Source organism: Lissotriton vulgaris, chromosome 1_1 (assembly GCF_964263255.1).
Source record: "Lissotriton vulgaris chromosome 1_1, aLisVul1.2, whole genome shotgun sequence".
Taxonomy (NCBI): Eukaryota; Metazoa; Chordata; class Amphibia; order Caudata; family Salamandridae; genus Lissotriton; species Lissotriton vulgaris.
This window is the reverse complement of record NC_141685.1, coordinates 942,384,725-942,403,617: the sequence shown is the minus strand read 5'-3', so window position 1 is coordinate 942,403,617 and position 18,893 is coordinate 942,384,725. Positions and strand designations below refer to the sequence as shown.

At 50.5% G+C, this 18,893-nt stretch overlaps 1 pseudogene; it reads right to left on the bottom strand.

Moving 5' to 3' along the window:
* LOC147748237 (zygote arrest protein 1-like) overlaps window positions 1–13,402 on the bottom strand; it is a 55,539-nt pseudogene extending 42,137 nt beyond the window's left edge.
* Window positions 13,403–18,893: the final 5,491 nt, after the last annotated feature.

The window sequence follows — 18,893 nt, the reverse complement described above, 5'->3', positions numbered from 1 at the left end:
AGCGATTTCCATGTGGCTCTGGAAATAGCATGTGACCATAACCCATTAATTGTCTCGCTTAAAGTAATAGCAAAAACCTTAGGGGGTGATAGTCGCTTGATTGATTACTATCGTAATAAAGGCGTAAGAGTAAACTGGGGAAAAATAAATCCAAAACTCTTTGAGGACGAAACAGTCCATTCTAATTTAGACCTGATTATGGCTTGCTTGGAACAGGATTCTTCCTCATCCATAATTGTTCAGAGCTACGAACGGCTCTGTGCTAATGTAGCTGAAAGATTAACCTGTCCAGCTAGGCCTAAGCAGCACCATGATGCACGTTGGTTTAATGACGAATGCTCTAGAGCCCACAAAATCTTGAAAATTGCCTTACAATCAAACCCCTGAAATATAGAACAAATAAAACATGTGAGACGTCTATATAAACCACCATCAGCGCAAGGAAAGAGGAGTTGAGGCGCATAGCGTGGGATGATTTGGAAAGAGCAAGTGCTCTTAGAGATAGCAAAAGTTTCTGGGCCATTATCAACCATCCCCAATTCACTGAAGAAGTGGGAAAAATGGAGACTATTATCCTAGGTGATACCTGGGAATCACACTTTGCGCCCATTTTTAATCCAAATGCCAGAGAGTTGTTGATGTATACGAGGATCTCCCGGCAGACATGACACAGGCAGTAGAGCTTAGTGTCTCACTCACGGTGACTGAGGTGGAGGATGCACTTGCGAAGGGGATAAGTAGGAAAGCTCTAGGTCCAGATGGAGTGCCAGTAGACCTTTTTAAGTTAAACATAAATATTTGGGCCCCCCTGCTTACTCAGGTTTTTAAATCGGTATTGACTGGCCCAATTCCAGTATCCTGGAAATAGGCCATCTTTGTACCCGTGTTCAAAAAAGGGAACAGAAATGATCCTGCGTGCTATAGGCCCATTTCCCTAATCGATTCCACCGCCAAAGTATTAGGTAGGGTAATCCTTGCCCGACTGGAGACCTGGACGACTAGTAGGGGGATCATTTAAAAAATGCAGTATGGGTTCCGGAGGGGACTTGGAACTACAGAGCAGTGCCTACATTTATCCTTGATCATGGGCAAGTATACAAGGACAAAGAGTGGTTTTATCCACCTTGCCTTTATGGACTTGTCCTCTGCATTTGATACTGTGAACAGGGGTAAATTATGGGCACTAATGACAGACATGGGCTTTGAAAGCGCTCTAATCCTGCTCCTCAAAAGGTTACATACCAACACATCTGTTTCCATAAGATTTGGTTCGCAGGGGGAAAAGACAAGGCCCATTGTCTCAACAGAAGGAGTGTGGCAGGGGTGCATTTTAGCCCCTTTTCTTTTTTTAATGTATACGAACAGACTGGAAGCCTTTTTATTAGGTAAGAAAATTGATTTCCCACGCATTAAAGGACAGCCAGTTCCGTTACTTTCGTATGTGAACGACACTGTACTCATGGCCTTGATGGCTAACAGCCTCCAATCTGCTCTGGACGCCTTTACAAACTTCATGGCAGCACTAAACTTGATGATTAATTTCTCAAAATCTTACATAATGATTTGCGGCCCAAAAAAGACTAAAACTAGAAGGCTTAACGTAAGAGGCAAGCCCATTGAAAAGGTGGAACAGTTTACATATCTGAGTAACACGTTTAGTAAGGATATAAAATGGAATTCGCTGATCACGGCTAGAGCACAGCAAACAAGCAGAGTAGTAGAGGTGCTTTTTAGGGTTGTTTGTAAGTTAGGCCAGAAGCCAGTGCCTGAGCTTGTTACCTTATACAAGGCAAAATGCATGTTGGTTGCATTGTATGGGACAGGGGTGTGGGGTTACCAAAGAAGCTCCCAGTTGCAAATGGTGGAGAACACGTTTATAAAACGCCTGTTGATGTTTCCTAGCAGTGCTGCCATCTCATTTTCTCATCGAGAAGTGGGGATGGAATATATAGAAGATCCCATCGGCGCTGCCCCCTTGCTTCTGTGGGCCAAAATCTGGGCCTCAGAAGAGTTACAATTTTCAAGGGAGATCATCAAAGACAGTATTAACATGAACATGGCTTTGAGGATCCCTTGGCTTCAGTTTGTGAAGGATATGTTAATCCAGATCGGTCTGGGTGAGTACTTTGATACGCCGTCAAGCATCCCCACTAAACAAATACATGATAGCCCACACACTTTATACACAACTTGTAACAGATTCAGGAAACAATTCAAAGGATTTTGTTCCATAGACGAGTCGAGACCGGCCTTTTCACGCCGCTGCCTCCCTGCGGGCCCGCCCCCCGCCAGCCCATTCGCCGCCCCGCTCCCGCCAACCAGTTGATCCGCCCACCCGGCTCCTTACTTAAGGGGACCGCGTCCACCTGTTCGTGAGCGACCGCTGAGCCTGTGTTCAGGCCTGGTCGCCCCCATGCTCCTCTGCTGCTTTTGCCTCCTGCTGCCGCTTCCTAGTTCCTGTCTCGGGCGACCCAGCCGCCGCTGAGCCGCCCGCCCGCACCAGCCTCTTCCCGCTGCTGCCTCCCTGCGGCCCCGCCCCCCGCCAGCCCATTCGCCGCCCCGCTCCCGCCTACCAGCTGATCCGCCCACCCGGCTCCTTACTTAAGGGGACCGCGTCCACCTGTTCGGGAGCGACCGCTGAGCCTGTGTTCAGGCCTGGTCGCCCCCACGCTCCTCTGCTGCTTTTGCCTCCTGCTGCCGCTTCCTGGTTCCTGTCTCGGGCGACCCAGCCGCCACTGAGCCGCCCGCCCACACCAGCCTCTTCCCGCCGCTGCCTCCCTGCGGCCCCGCCCCCCGCCAGCCCATTCGCCGCCCCGCTCCCGCCAACCAGCTGATCCGCCCACCCGGCTTCTTACTTAAGGGGACCGCGTCCACCTGTTCGGGAGCGACCGCTGAGCCTGTGTTCAGGCCTGGTCGCCCCCATGCTCCTCTGCTGCTTTTGCCTCCTGCTGCCGCTTCCTGGTTCCTGTCTCGGGCGACCCAGCCGCCGCTGAGCCGCCCGCCCGCACCAGCCTCTTCCCGCCGCTGCCTCCCTGCGGCCCCGCCCCCCACCAGCCCCGCTCCCGCCAACCAGCTGATCCGCCCACCCGGCTCCTTACTTAAGGGGACCGCGTCCACCTGTTCGGGAGCGACCGCTGAGCCTGTGTTCAGGCCTGGTCGCCCCCACGCTCCTCTGCTGCTTTTTCCTCCTGCTGCCGCTTCCTGGTTCCTGTCTCGAGCGACCCAGCCGCCGCTGAGCCGCCCGCCCGCACCAGCCTCTTCCCGCTGCTGCCTCCCTGCGGCCCCGCCCCCCGCCAGCCCATTCGCCGCCCCGCTCCCGCCAACCAGCTGATCCGCCCACCCGGCTCCTTACTTAAGGGGACCGTGTCCACCTGTTCGGGAGCGACCGCTGAGCCTGTGTTCAGGCCTGGTCGCCCCCACGCTCCTCTGCTGCTTATGCCTCCTGCTGCCGCTTCCTGGTTCCTGTCTCGGGCGACCCAGCCGCCGCTGAGCCGCCCGCCCACACCAGCCTCTTCCCGCCGCTGCCTCCCTGCGGCCCCGCCCCCCGCCAGCCTATTCGCCGCCCCGCTCCCGCCAACCAGCTGATCCGCCCACCCGGCTCCTTACTTAAGGGGACCGCGTCCACCTGTTTGGGAGCGACCGCTGAGCCTGTGTTCAGGCCTGGTCGCCCCCACGCTCCTCTGCTGCTTTTGCCTACTGCTGCCGCTTCCTGGTTCCTGTCTCAGGCGACCTAGCTGCCGCTGACCCGCCCGCCCGCACCAGACTCTTCCCGCCGCTGCCTCCCTGCGGCCCCGCCCCCGCCAGCCCATTCGCCGCCCCGCTCCCGCCAACCAGCTGATCCGCCCACCCGGCTCCTTACTTATGATGCCCACGCGTACGCGCAGCGTTGACGCGCAGCGGGCGCGCCGATTGTGCGCCAAAGGCAAGCCCGTCTGCGCCCGTCCGCGCCTGGACCGCGCCCTGCGCCAGGACCCCTGGCCCCCGAGAACGCCAGCCCACACAACGGACTTACGACCCCACCACCCTCAACGCACTCAACGCTGGCCGGAACTCCGCCTGCTACCGAGCCACCCCGAGACGCACCCACGGACCCTTTGCCTGCCAAGCCTGCCGATTCACCTGCCTCCGGACCTGCTCCACCCCCGCCAATCCAGACACCCGCAACAACCACCTCAAGTGCATCCTGCTCAACACCCGCTCCGTCCACAGGCACGCCGTGGAACTCTGGAACCTGCTCGACGAGACTGCACCCGACGTCGCCTTCCTCACCGAAACCTGGATGAACGCCTCCTCAGCGCCCGACATCGCCATAGCCATCCCGGACGGATACAAGATCACCCGGAGGGACCGCATCAACCAGACGGAAGGAGGCATCGCCATCGTACACAAGAACACCATCCGCATCTCGACCAACTCCGACGAAACCTTCACCACCGCCGAACACCTCCACTTCCAGATACACACCGACCCCAAGACCACCCTCCGAGGCACCCTCATCTACAGACCCCCGGGACCACGCACACAATTCAGCGAAGACATCGCAGACTTCATCAGCCCGCACGCCCTTCCCTCCGTCGACTACATCCTCCTAGGGGACCTCAACTTCCACCTGGAGAACAACAATGACAGAAACACCACCACCCTGCTGGACAACCTCGCCATCCTCGGACTCAAGCAACTGGTGAACACCCCCACCCACTACGCCGGCCACACGATTGACCCCGTCTTCTCATCTAGCAAGCACATCTCCTTCAGCCACTCCACCGGACTCCACTGGACCGACCACAGCTGCGTCCACTTCAGCTTCAGAAGAACTACGACTCACCACCACCCACAACAGGTTCCCCGCCGGAGCTGGAGCAAGATCACCGCCGAGCAGCTCACCGCCTCCCTCAGCCAGAACACTCCCACCAGCACAACGGACCCCAACGAAGCAGCCAGCAACCTCACCAAGTGGCTAACCGCCTGAGCCGATGACCTCGCACCACTAAAGAACCCTCCCAGCAGACCCGGCAGCAAGAAAACCCCCTGGTTTACCGACGAACTCAAGGACTCCAAGAAGAACTGCCGCACCCTTGAGAAAGCCTGGCGGCTCGACCAGACCACAGACAACAGGACCGCCCTCAAGCACGCCACATGCAAACACCATCAGCTGATCCGCGCCACCAAGAAGACGGCACTCAAAGAACGACTGGACAACAACACCCACGACAGCAAGGAACTCTTCAGCATCGTCAAAGAGTTCTCCAACCCCAGCGCCGGAAACAACGACACCACTCCCTCGCAAGACCTCTGCAACTCACTCGCCTCGTTCTTCCACCGCAAGATCGCCGACATACACAACAGCTTCGACGCACAGACCACGCACCCTACCCCCGAACCAACGCCCGCCACCACCACCCTCTGCAACTGGACCCCGATCAGCACCGAAGACACCACCCGCACGATGAACTCCATCCACTCCGGATCACCAACCGACCCCTGCCCACACCATGTCTTCAACAAAGCCGACGCCATCATCGCACCCCATCTCCGAGACATCATCAACACCTCCTTCCACACCGCCACCTTCCCAGAGAGCTGGAAGCACGCCGAGCTTACCGCCCTCCTGAAGAATCCAACGGCGGACCCCACCGACCTCAAGAACTACCGTCCCATCTCACTCCTTCCTTTTCCTGCCAAAGTCCTCGAGAAGACCGTCAACAGTCAGCTCGCCGCCTTCCTCGAGACGAACGGATCCCTCGACCCCTCGCAGTCCGGGTTTCGGGCCAACCACAGCACCGAGACCGCCCTGATCGCAGCCACCGACGACATCAGAGCCCTGATCGACAACGGGGAAACAGCGGCCCTCATCCTCCTGGACCTCTCTGCAGCATTCGACACTGTCTGCCACCGCACCCTAGTGCAGCGCCTCAGCAACATCGGAATCCAAGAGAAAGCACTGGAGTAGATCATCTCGTTCCTCGCCGGAAGAACCCAGAGAGTCCACCTCCCCCCCGTTCAGATCCGAGGCCACCGAAGTCATCTGCGGCGTACCACAAGGATCTTCACTCAACGCAACCCTCTTCAACGTCTACATGAGCCCCCTCACAGCCATCGCACGCCAACACAACCTCAACATCATCTCCTACGCCGACGACACCCAACTGATCCTCTCCTTCACTAAAGACCCCGCCACCGCCAGAGCCAGCCTACACGAAGGGATGAAAGACGTCGCCGACTGGATGAAGAACAGCCGCCTGAAACTGAACTCAGACAAGACGGAAGTCCTCATCCTGGGATCATCACCCTCCGCCTGGGACGACTCCTGGTGGCCCCCTGCCCTGGGCACCGCTCCCAAGCCAACTAACCACGCACGCAACCTGGGCTTCATCCTGGACTCCTCCCTCTTGATGACTAGACAAGTCAATGCCGTTTCCTCATCATGCTTCAACACCCTGCGCATGCTCCGCAAGATCTTCAGATGGATCCCCACAGAAACCAGGAAGACCGTTACCCAGGCACTTGTCACCAGCCGACTGGACTACGGGAACACCCTCTATGCCGGAACCACAGCCAAACTTCAAAAAAGACTCCAACGCTTCCAGAACGCCTCCGCACGACTCATCCTGGACATCCCCGACAAAGCCACATCACCGGACACCTGAGAGACCTGCACTGGCTCCCCGTCAGCAAGAGAATCACGTTCAGACTCCTCACCCACGCACACAAGGCTCTCCACGACCTGGGCCCCAAGTACCTCAACGACCGCATGACCTTCTACATGCCCACCCGCCAGCTACGATCGACCAGCCACGCCCTTGCCACCGTACCACGCATCCGCAGAGCCACCGCCGGAGGAAGATCCTTCTCCTACCTGGCAGCCAAGACTTGGAACTCCCTCCCCACCCACCTTCGGCGAACCCAAGACCATCTCTCCTTCAGGAAGCAGCTCAAGACCTGTCTATTCGAGCAGTAACATACCCCTCTCCCCCAGCGCCTTGAGACCCTCCCGGGTGAGTAGCGCGCTTTACAAATGCCATGATTGATTGATTGATTGATTGATTGATGTTCGATTTTAGTTTATTCTTTATTTTTCATTCTTTAAAAACTTTTGAAAGCACTACTTTTGAAACCGCCAACGGGTTTTGTCCCTTCCAGGGACTTCTTCAGGGCTACAAAAGTACATATAAAAAGACTATTTACAATTCATCCATAACAATATCAAAACAAAACACACACATCGACTTTTTCAGAAATATCCAGTAGGTTTCTAATGTTAAGAGTTTTCTTTCTTAATGGGACAGGCTTTTTACAATCACATCCCATTTCATTTACATTTATTGTAACCTAGGTGTTGGACCCATACCCAACACAGATATTCCAAAGGAAAAGCGGAGAGAGGGGAGAAACAATTTCAACTATTACAACATAATAAGTCCATCAAAGCGGTTAAATAAAACACATACCTCGAAAAGTTAATACAAAGTGTTCAATGTGTCAATGATTCATATGTTCACAACAGGTAATTCTGTAAGATGAAGAAAAAATATATATACAGCCAATTAAGTTAAGCTAAGACTTATTAGAGATCAATCAATCAATCAATCAGTGACACTTATAAAGCGCGCTACATACCCGTAGGGTCTCAAGGCGCTGGGGAGGGGGGGTGCCGCTACTGCTCGAACAGCCAGGTCTTCAGCTTCTTCCTGAAGGAGAGGTGGTCTTGGGTCAGGCGCAGGTCGGACGGGAGGGAGTTCCAGGTCTTGGCGGCCAGGTAGGAGAAGGACCTTCCTCCTGTAGTCGCTCTTCGGATGCGGGGGACGGCGGCGAGGGCGTGGTTGGCTGATCGGAGGTGGCGTTTGGGAGCGTAGAAGTTGACTCGGCTGTTGAGGTAGCTCGGGCCTTGGTCGTGTAGGGCTTTGTGTGCGTGGGTGAGGAGGCGGAAGGTTATTCTCTTGTTGATGGGGAGCCAGTGAAGGTCTCTCAGATGTCCGGAGATGTGGCTGGATCGTGGGATGTCGAGGATGAGTCTGGCTGAGGCGTTTTGGATCCGCTGGAGTCTCTTCTGGAGCTTGGCGGTGGTCCCGGCGTAGAGGGCGTTGCCGTAGTCCAGTCGGCTGGTGACGAGGGCCTGGGTGACGGTCTTCCTGGTCTCTGAGGGGATCCACCAGAAGATCTTCCGTAGCATGCGTAGGATGTTGAAGCACGCCGAGGAGACGCTGTTGACTTGCCTGGTCATGGAGAGGGAGGAGTCCAGGATGAAGCCCAGGTTTCGTGCATGGTCTGTCGGTTTGGGTGCGGTGCCCAGGGCGGGAGGCCACCAGGAGTCGTCCCAGGCGGAGGGTGAAGAGCCCAGGATGAGGACCTCCGTCTTGTCCGAGTTCAGTTTCAGGCGGCTGGTCGTCATCCACTCGGCTACCTCTTTCATCCCTTCGTGCAGGTTGGCTCTGGCGGCGGCGGGGTCGTTGGTCAGGGAGAGGATCAGCTGGGTGTCGTCGGCGTAGGAGATGATGCTGAGGTGGTGTTTGCGTACGATGGCCGCGAGGGGGCTCATGTAGACGTTGAAGAGGGTGGGGCTCAGTGATGATCCTTGGGGGACGCCGCAGATGACTTCCGAGGCCTCTGACTTGTACGGTGGTAGGCGGACTCGCTGTGTTCTTCCGTCGAGGAAGGAGATGATCCATTCCAGCGCCTTGTCCTGGATACCGATGTTGCTGAGGCGCCGTGTTAGGGTGCGGTGGCAGACCGTGTCGAATGCCGCGGAGAGGTCTAGGAGGATGAGGGCCGCTGTTTCTCCATTGTCCATCAGGGCTCGGATGTCATCGGTGGCGGCGCTGAGGGCGGTCTCGGTGCTGTGTTTGGCTCGGAAGCCGGACTGTGAGGGGTCGAGGGATCCGTTCGTCTCGAGGAAGGCGGCCATCTGCTTGTTGACGGTCTTCTCGATGACTTTGGCTGGAAACGGGAGAAGCGAGATGGGGCGGTAATTCTTGAGGTCGGTGGGGTCTGCTGTTGGTTTCTTGAGAAGAGCGCTGAGTTCGGCGTGTTTCCAGCTTTCGGGGAAGATGGCGGTGTCGAAGGATGTGTTGATGATGTCTCGCAGGTGGGGTGCGATGACAGCGTCGGCCTTGTTGAAGACGTGGTGAGGGCAGGGGTCGGTTGGTGATCCGGAGTGGATGGAGTTCATCGTGCGGATGGTGTCTTCTGTGCTGATCGGGGTCCAGGCGTGGAGGGTGATGGTGGGGGGGGGTGGCAGGTCGGTCGTGGTGTGCGTTGGTTGGTTGTTGAAACTGCTGTGTATGTCCGTGATCTTGTTGTGGAAGTATGAGGCGAGGGAGTTGCAGAGGTCTTGCGATGGGGTGATGTCGTTGTTTCCTGCGCTGGGGTTGGAAAGCTCTTTCACGATGTTGAAGAGTTCCTTGCTGTTGTGTGCGTTGTTGTCCAACCGGTCCTTGAATGCTGTTCTCTTGGCGGCGCGGATCAGCTGGTGGTGTTTCCGGGTGGCCAGTTTGTAGGAGGTCCTGTTGTCCGGTGTCGGGTCCCTTTTCCAGACTTTCTCGAGGGCTCGGCAGTTCTTCTTGGAGCTCTTGAGTTCGTCGGTGAACCATGGGGCCTTCTTGCTGCCGGGTCTGCTGGGCGGGGTCCTCAGCGGGGCGAGTTCGTCTGCGCAGTTGCTGATCCACTTCGTGATGTTATCGGCGGCCTGGCTGGGGTTCGCTGAGCTGGCAGGAGGGTGTTGGCTCAGGGAGGTGGCGAGCTGGTCTGCTGTGATCTTGTTCCAGCTTCTGCGGGCGGTGTGTTGCTGGTGTTGGTGGGTCGTTGTTCTCGATGTTTACACCTACACATCTAGCTTATGATTTACTTACTTAGAATCTTAGTTTAATGCACTTCCTCATGTATTGAACATAGTATTTAGGCAAGAGAGGGTCTTTGATAGGGAGCAGTGTCCTAGAAGGGATAACATTTGATGCATATTACTATATTGGGCAAAGCCATATCGGCCAAATTAATATTATAAACATTGGTCATGGACATCATCGATTCAGATGTATTTTGTTCTCAGATATGATTGGTAAGTATACCAGCTAAACCAAGATTAACTGTCCTACTCAGTGAAGAAAATAACATTTAAGTTTATAAACACCATGTTCCAGAAAGATGCAAATCGATTCTAAAGGATGGAACATTTTATATGAATCCAAACTCAGAAACCGGGGAGATGTTATCTGGATTATCAATTGACAACATCCAAATTATGAAAAATAGGCACTCTAGTAGTCACAATTATAGATGGACCACTAGTGATATTAGTTTCAAATATAAGTGAAAAACCTATTTGTAAGTCATAGATGCCCAGATGTATTGGTGCCATAGAAAGCTTGTCATTTATGAGAAGGTGTTAAAATGTGCAATCTCCTACCGAATTTAGAGCTATACAAAAAGTAGCCCATATATAATAAATATAATGAGGGTACAGCTAAACACAAACTAAGTTAGGGTTATAAGTTTTAAAAAAATATATAATTTTGGCATATCAGTATTATAATTATAAAGCCGTTATGGCCGAGTGAGAAAATCCCACATGCTAGCAACAAGTATCAAGGGGTTTTTTAGTATCAACTCACCCGGATGCAGTAATTTCGGTCCCGCAGTGGAGGTCCTCGATCGTGTCCGCCTCACATGGTACACCAAGGTGCATGTGCAGTGGCTAAAAACCATACTCTTTAAATACTGTTGCTAATTGAAGGTGTATCCAATTAATTAATTTAGATTGGCGAGATTTCCGCTCTCTTTCGGATGTGAAGTGTTTAGTGAAATCCCAAAGGAAAATAGGCGCCATCTTGGAGTGGAGCCGTTTTGTATATAAACGTATTCAAAGCGTTTAGAAGCTAGTTTATTATAACTTGTCAATAGTTCCCTGTGTTATTTTAGCTTTTAACTTTAATTAAGTGATTTCAGATTTTAAACAAGCATTTACAATGCAACGGTTTCGCCTTTGACAAAGTTAGAGCCCATGCATCCTTCCTCACACCCATGCATCCACAACCCTGCGCATCACTCCCTGCGCACATCCCCTGCAACCACCCCCAGTCAAGTGCCCCGGTGTACATCACGGACAGATGCCACCACCACCCATGGCCCCACCCTCGGACCCCCCAACAAACTCTCTCTTACCTCAGGGCCGGAGACACCTGCAGGGCAAAGAGAGACATTAGAGGGTGGGGAGTGAGAGTTGTCGGGTGAGAGGGACCGAAGCCCCTCAGGATAGAAGGCGTGTGGAACGAGATGGGGTGTTTGAAGAGAGAGGGGGACCCCGTCAGCAGTTAGTTTCCTCGGGGCGGGGGTTGGGGCCCGGCTCGAACACCAGCAGGGGAGGATGGGTACAGGGGCTGATGGGCACCGCTCGGGTCTGGTGAGGGGGCGTGCAGACGCGGGGGGCACAGAGCTCTTCAGGACCTCTTTTCTTATCACGGTGCTGGAAGAGAGAGTGGGGGCCGGCGTCCTGTAGTCCAGGGGGCGGGGGGGGGGGGGGGCTCAGTGTCCGTGCACTCCACTCTGCGTGTGCTGCTGACCAGCCTTTACAGTGCTGTCAGCGCGCGACTTACACAGCTGCTAAAATGCATGTTTTTAATTTTACCGGCCTTGCTGCCCTTTGCACCCAAGAAGGCATTGCTGGGGCGGACTCCCGTGAAACTGCACGCAGAGGGCCCTCCAGTAAGGAGTAAAAACTGCTAGGACCCTGGGCGAGGAACTCCAGAAGAGAACAAACTGTAGCTCTCCCCTGCTCCGACACATTACATTGCAGCTGTAGCCGTCCACTCTCCGTCCTGCCAGCGAGACGCAAAGCTAGCCGGCGAGGCTCTCAGCTTTAAGACGCACTCCCAGGCACAAGGTTTCGCATGATTGAGAGTGGGGGGCAGGAAGAGGGCACTCCTCACCGGCCCAAACACATTGCAGTCTCTTTGTCTGCAGCCATCAGAGACAGTGCCTCGCGCACGCGTTACAAAGGACAGAAATCTGAGGGTGCTTTTCACTGATAACCTCCTTTTTTCCAGCTCAAGAACGATTTCACAATTGCTTTTACATTGTCTGCTTGTTGAGGGAATGGTTCTGCTGTTAAGAGAACCTCAGACATGACCTTGACCTTTGCAGTGGATTTCTGCAGGTACCCCAGCTTACAATCAGCAACAAAGCGAACAACTGACCCCCACTAAGAATTCATTGGTATTACGTGAATAAGCACCCCGTTTTGACAACTAATTGGTTAAATCCAGATAAAAAAAATACCCACACTGCTTTCAAACTCTTAGATCTGGCACTGCCTGCAGTTCTCGCAATTCGATTCCAGTGGATTTCCTCTCGTGGCTACAAGTCTCAAATTTCCCAGGTCTATGCGAGATACTTTAAGTCTCAAGTCCCTAAAGTAATCAACAAAAAAAGACCAAGTATCAGAACGCCAAAGAAAAAAAAAACGTTGTGAAAGTTTTTCCAGCATGGGCCTCAAACTGAGCGGCAGCTGGTAGACAAGCAACGGCCGGTTATTGGGAGAGATGGACTGGCGAGGGGAGTCAGCAACGAATGGGTGCCCCCAAAGGTGGCGGGGTGAGAGGGAAGGGGCGAGGGCTGTCACGGAGTGTATACTACATGCGGGTAGTAGGCCATATGGTAGTGAGACGTACAATCCCCCCTCACCCCCCAAAAAAGCCATGGACCCTTGCCTGCTCCTCACCTGGAAACGCAGTCTGCCCTTGTCGGGGGAGGCGGTGGTTTCCTGCTGCCCGGGCTCTGCTGCTGCGTCCCCTTCGGCTTTCTGTTCTGGCTTCTTCTCTTCCTCCAAGCTAGCCTCCTCCTGCCGGTCTGCGCGGCCTCCCTCCGCGGGGCTACCCTTCTCCTCTGCGGGCCGCGCCCCCGAGCTCTCCCCGCTCTCAGGTTTCCCCTCTCCGCCGCCCTTGGCCTCCGCGTCCTCTTCCTCCGTGAAGGTGGGGAGCCTGCGGGAAGCGACGGGCGAGTACACCGCGGCGGTCCGGGGGAAGCGTACGGTCTTGGGGGGCGAGGAGGCCGGGGTCCCGTCGGGCTCCTGCGGAGCCTGTCACCACACGCCCCGCCTCCGGCGGGACAGGGTACGGGGCCCCAGCGAGCACTGCACCGAGGCGTCCTGCCGGGGGTTCACCTGCACCCCCACATCGCGGGTGTTGGCCTTGCGCAGGCGCGGGGTCAGGTTGGGGTTCACCTGGGACAGGATGGCCTTGAGCTGCGCGCGCTGGTAGTTGTCGAAGTACTCTCCGGTGTCCGCGTAGGAGGTGAGGTAACCCCGCTGCCTCCAGCCGCCGCCCTTGCCTTTGGGGTTCAGATACCTGTAGTTGTACGGCGTGTAGGCCGAGTACATGTAGCTGTCCATTGCCTCGTCCGATATCGTAGCCATAGTGTCTGGCCCCGAGCCCGCCCCTGAGGCCTAATTAAATAAGGGCGGCAGGTGAAGTCTGCAAACGGCTCAATTAAGACATGGAATTGGAGTTTGGCAACCCCACCTGCAGAGACAGACCCCAGACTCGCCATAAGCGCATAGCAGAGCTTATAGTGGATAATACAAACTTGTTTTAGCCCAAATCTATATTTAAAGTCTGCAAAATGTCTCCCTTAGCTGAACCTGCGCGCCTTAATTGAAGTAGTGCAGTGCTTATTTTAACTTTACACGGGAGGCAACTTTGTCTCATGAAATTTATCTCTCTAAACACATTTTGCCTTAAGGTTTCTAGTGGCTCAGCAATGCACCTAATTGATAGGGCTACAGTATGTTACGTTAAAATATAGTGAATTATTATTTTCTTTAAATGGATCTATGTTGTCCTGATTTTCCTATGGTGCCCGCTGTCGTTGTTTATTGTTAGAATAGAACTTTGAAATTAATTAAAGATTACAGGTGCCTAGTTCGAACATAATTTTAGTTGTGTAGAGACAGGCCACTATTGCTAAATTATAATCGTGATAGCAGAGTTCTTAAGTTTTAAGTCCATGCGTGAGTAGTTAACTCAGTCCATGCGTTTTCTTTGCATTGTGGGATTTGCAGTCATGATTTCACACGGGCCCGGCAACGTTACCAGTCCCAAAATGCATAGTAAAACTATGGGGCTGCATTAGCTGCTCCGGTATAGACGTGGAGAACTTGAGAGCTCTGCGCTTGCTTGCCAACGCATGAATTCTACAATCAGGGACGGTAAAGGGGGGCTAGGGGAGGGGCGCAGAGGAGTCACTTACCAAGTGTCAGGTGTGGGGTTGTTCGCCCAATTATGTGTTCTTTGCTTTGCGTTCTTGTATCTGTATTTTTTTTAGCATTGCGCTTGTGGCTCTACAATTAATAGACCGCAAGAAAAACAAGTCAGGTCCCGGGCCGCGCTGTGATTGGCTGACGTCACGGGGGTGTCCCGGCCAGCAGCCAATCACAGCGCGGCCCGGGAATGACGTCACGGGGGTGTCCCGGGCCGGCAGCCAATGGCAGCGCGGCCCGGGACAAAGGGGCGGGGCTTAAAAAAAGCACCAGAAACGCCCCGAATCGCGTTTTCGAGAGAAAACGCGATTGACAGCCTCTGCCTCCCAATGGCTAGCCTCCATTTATGGAGCTAGCCAATGATAGGCAGAGGCGGGTCATCAGCCCAGATAGAACTCAAGAGGTTTTGCTAGCGCATGCGTACTTCGTACGCATGGCTAAGGCAAAACCTAAAAAAGGTGGCGGAAACCCATTAATGACTTAAAAAATTGCCGTACTAGTTTTATTTGTAAATATTGATCGAGTAAAGTCTCGCACTATTAGTTGGATTGTTTTAAGTATAAACGATAGTAACTATGGATTCTATACGTACACACTAAAAGTGTGCTTGCATATACGTACGTCACCCAAGGACGGGCAACTAATTGTAAAAGCTCCGCCATCTTGGCGCAAGCAATTTGTATTTTAAAACTGCAACATCTTTGAATGGACACGTCAAATAACAAAATGGGCTTTGTCGAGAGTCACATGTGTTATTATAACTTTTAAATTTGAGTGGGCAATTTTAAAATTGAAAAGGATACCTATTAATAACTTCCCCAATTTAAAATATCGCACTGCTTTTATTGTAAGCATTGATCGATTTTAATGCACATTATTAGTCAAATTATTTTAAATACAAACGATAGCAGCTATGAGTTCTCTACGTTCATACAGAAAGTATGCTCGCATAAGCGTACACCACCTAAAGACGGGCAACTTCTAGTTAATGCTCCGCCATCATTGAACAGGGAAATTGTTGTTTAAACTGCAGCATCTTTAAATGGGCACATTAATCGTTTATTTTTTCACTCACCCATTGGTATTGAATTAATAAAAACGAAACAAACCCAAATGCTCAGATCAAAGTAGAGAGCAAAGCAGTAAGTGTGCCTTATTGTGTACTGAAAATATTTCAATCAAGGGACATATTTATCTATCCTAAAACACCACAAACATTTTTTTATATATAAATATTGCAGTCTTTTACACAAAAAATGTATATTTCAACTTATTAACAGAAAAGTCTTTTGAATATAGTATTATACTGTCTTGTTACAGAAGTATATTTCACTTTTCTATTACATCTGTCTGAAGTTGAGCAATTTTTTCTCTCTCTACTAGTGCGAGACACTTGATGGGAAGAAAATTGTGCTCATGTACAAGAGTGCATTCTCATGTTATCAGATGGTCACAGTTATGATGCACAGTTTATCACACTAAACTTCTTTCTGTTACTGAGCCCAGTATACAAAAAGATATATACATCATCCCTCTGTAGTTATTAATCATGACACGGAGACCAGGCATGTAATGACTTTACAACAAATAATGGAACTCAATATTAATGTTAAGGCCAGAGGTCACACATCTAAGCTTACAAATCCAAGGGATTCGGTCTTTCTCAAATGTAAGGTCCTATCACCACCCCTCACACTATCCTTTATATGATCAATCGCATGAAAGGTAATGTTCTGATCTTCTGGGTGATTTTCTAGTATATGTTATACTATTGGGTTTGACACATCACCATGTCTAATGTTCCTCAGATGTTCTTGTATCCTCACTTTAAGGCATCTGGTGCTGCTTCCCACATAGATTTTATTACAAGCACAAATGATAACATATACCGTATATGTGGTATTACAATTGATTAATGTTTTTATGTGGTGTACCTTAGGGCCATTATACTTAAAGATTTTCATTTTATTTTGGCCAAATTGGCAAACTGAACATGTCCCACAGGTGTAGAAGCCACAAGGTTTTTCAGGAAGCCATGTCACCGGCTTCTGTTTGGGTCTGGTTACATGACTGGGACACAGTAGATTTTTTATAGTACATCCCCTTCGATACACTACCTTTGGTTTTTCAGATACTAGATCGTGTGGTAAGGTTTCGGATTTTAGTAAATGCCAAATATTTCTTAGAATGTTATAGATATGATTACTATAGGCCCCATATTCCGTAATAAACACACACTGGTCTTGGTTATTTTTACCTTTAGCAGTTTTCTTTTGGAGTGTGGCTCAATGGTTAGAGCGGCAGACCCTGATGCAGAGTTCGGGCCAGGGACCAGGGTTCGATTCCCGCCTCGGCGGGGTCTCGGGCTCAATTTCCTCGGACCTGTTAATTCTCGCCTCGGTGCCTATTCTAATCATGGGCCCCACGCTGCAACTCTGGGCAATAGCTTGCTTAGCCTCCACACCGGCCCCAACAGTGCTAAGGATGCCTGGCTTCACCCTGGGGGTGCCCAGGAGTGGACACTTCACAGGGAAAGCCAGGAGGGGTTCCACAGCGGTATGAGTATCAGAGCCAGGAAGCCGAATAGGCGACACCGCAAGGTGACCGTCTGGTTACAGTGCGCTCTATAAGTACCATGTCATTTACATTTACATTTACAAAGTAGCCTTTCTTTTGCGTTTCCTGATCTTATTTAGTTTGTGTTTAGCTGTACCCTCATTATATTTATTATATATGGGCTACTTTTTGTATAGCTCTAAATTCGGTAGGAGATTGCACATTTTAACACCTTCTCATAAATGACAAGCTTTCTATGGCACCAATACATCTGGGCATCTATGACTTACAAATAAGATTTTCACTTATATTTGAAACTAATGTCACTAGTGGTCCATCTATAATTGTGACTACTAGAGTGCCTATTTTTGATAGTTTGGATGTTGTCAATTGATAATCCAGATAACATCTCCCCGGTTTCTGAGTTTGGATTCATATAAAATGTTCCATCCTTTAGAATCGATTTGCATCTTTCTGGAACATGGTGTTTATAAACTTAAATGTTATTTTCTTCACTGAATAGGACAGTTAATCTTGGTTTAGCTGGTATACTTACCAAACATATCTGAGAACAAAATAAATCTGAATCGATGGTGTCCATGACCAATGTTTATAATATTAATTTGGCCGATATGGCTTTGCCCAATATAGTAATATGCATCAAATTTTATCCCTTCTAGGACACTGTTCCCTATCAAAGACCCTCTCTTGCCTAAATACTATGTTCAATACATGAGTAAGTGCATTAAACTAAGATTCTAAGTAAGTAAATCATAAGCTAGAGGTGTAGGTGTAAACATCTCCAATAAGTCTTAGCTTAACTTAATTGGCTGTATATATATTTTTTCTTCATCTTACAGAATTACCTGTTGTGAACATATGAATCATTGACACATTGAACACTTTGTATTAACTTTTCGAGGTATGTGTTTTATTTAACCGCTTTGATGGACTTATTATGTTGTAATAGTTGAAATTGTTCCTCCCCCTCTCTCTGCTTTTCCTTTGGAATATCTGTGTTGGGTATGGGTCCAACACCTAGGTTACAATAAATGTAAATGAAATGGGATGTGATTGTAAAAATATAACATAAGACAGAGCCACCCAATAATCCCACAAGGACTGGGTATAATCAATAACAAAATTACAAATTGTCCCCGTAGGAATTCATTTACACAATATTCTTCAATCAATTACCGTCACAACCGTGATCATGAATTTGTAAAGCAGCAAGGGAATTGGAGTTTTAAGAACTATTATTTTATTTTGTTTTTATCAAAAAAGTTTTTTGTGGCAACAAGGAATACTACACAATATATACACTTTTGGTTGTAGTATTAGACACCTTTTGTTTTTTAGCATAGGGAACACATTACCATGCAAAACAATAGTAATTATTACAAACTTCATTCATTGTAACAAACATTCAAACAATGAAACCGATAAAGTGGTGTCGTGCGTCGACGTTTCGGTCCCTCGTTGGTTACATAGAATCCATCGGACCATCATCAGGACTGGTTGCCCATATATATCTAAAAATAGATACACCACATTATACCTTGCCAGCTAGGTATCGTCTAATCACCCAAGGGGGAGAGCAACAGAAACAATCTCTAGAAAGTATCCAATCTAAGCATATAACACCGGAACTAGGGTGCCAAACCCACAATAAAGACTAGTTACAAAACATGAAACCCACCATAGTGTGAGAAAGGAAAAGAAAGCCCTTATGCCAGGTGTCCGAACTAGTGATAGCAACCTATATACACGATAAAAAATCTTACCAATCAACCTCCAGCCGGAGGTGATGCAGACTAGGATAGGTTTTAAGTAGTTTTAGCCAATCTAAAAACCAAATATAACAAATAAAAAACAAAATATAAAACGATGGATCATCAATGTCGGTAAGGAACTGATATAGAGTAGAGAGACAATCACTTCAAAAATTTTTTGTTTTTTTACTTACATGGCCCACTCTCAAAAGAGTCTAAGCTCAATGTTGTGAATGCGGAGGTAAGTTCAACAGCGACAAAGTCACCTAAAAACAAGTATATCTATTTCAGTGCTTTAAATTCATGTAATCTAGGTCTAA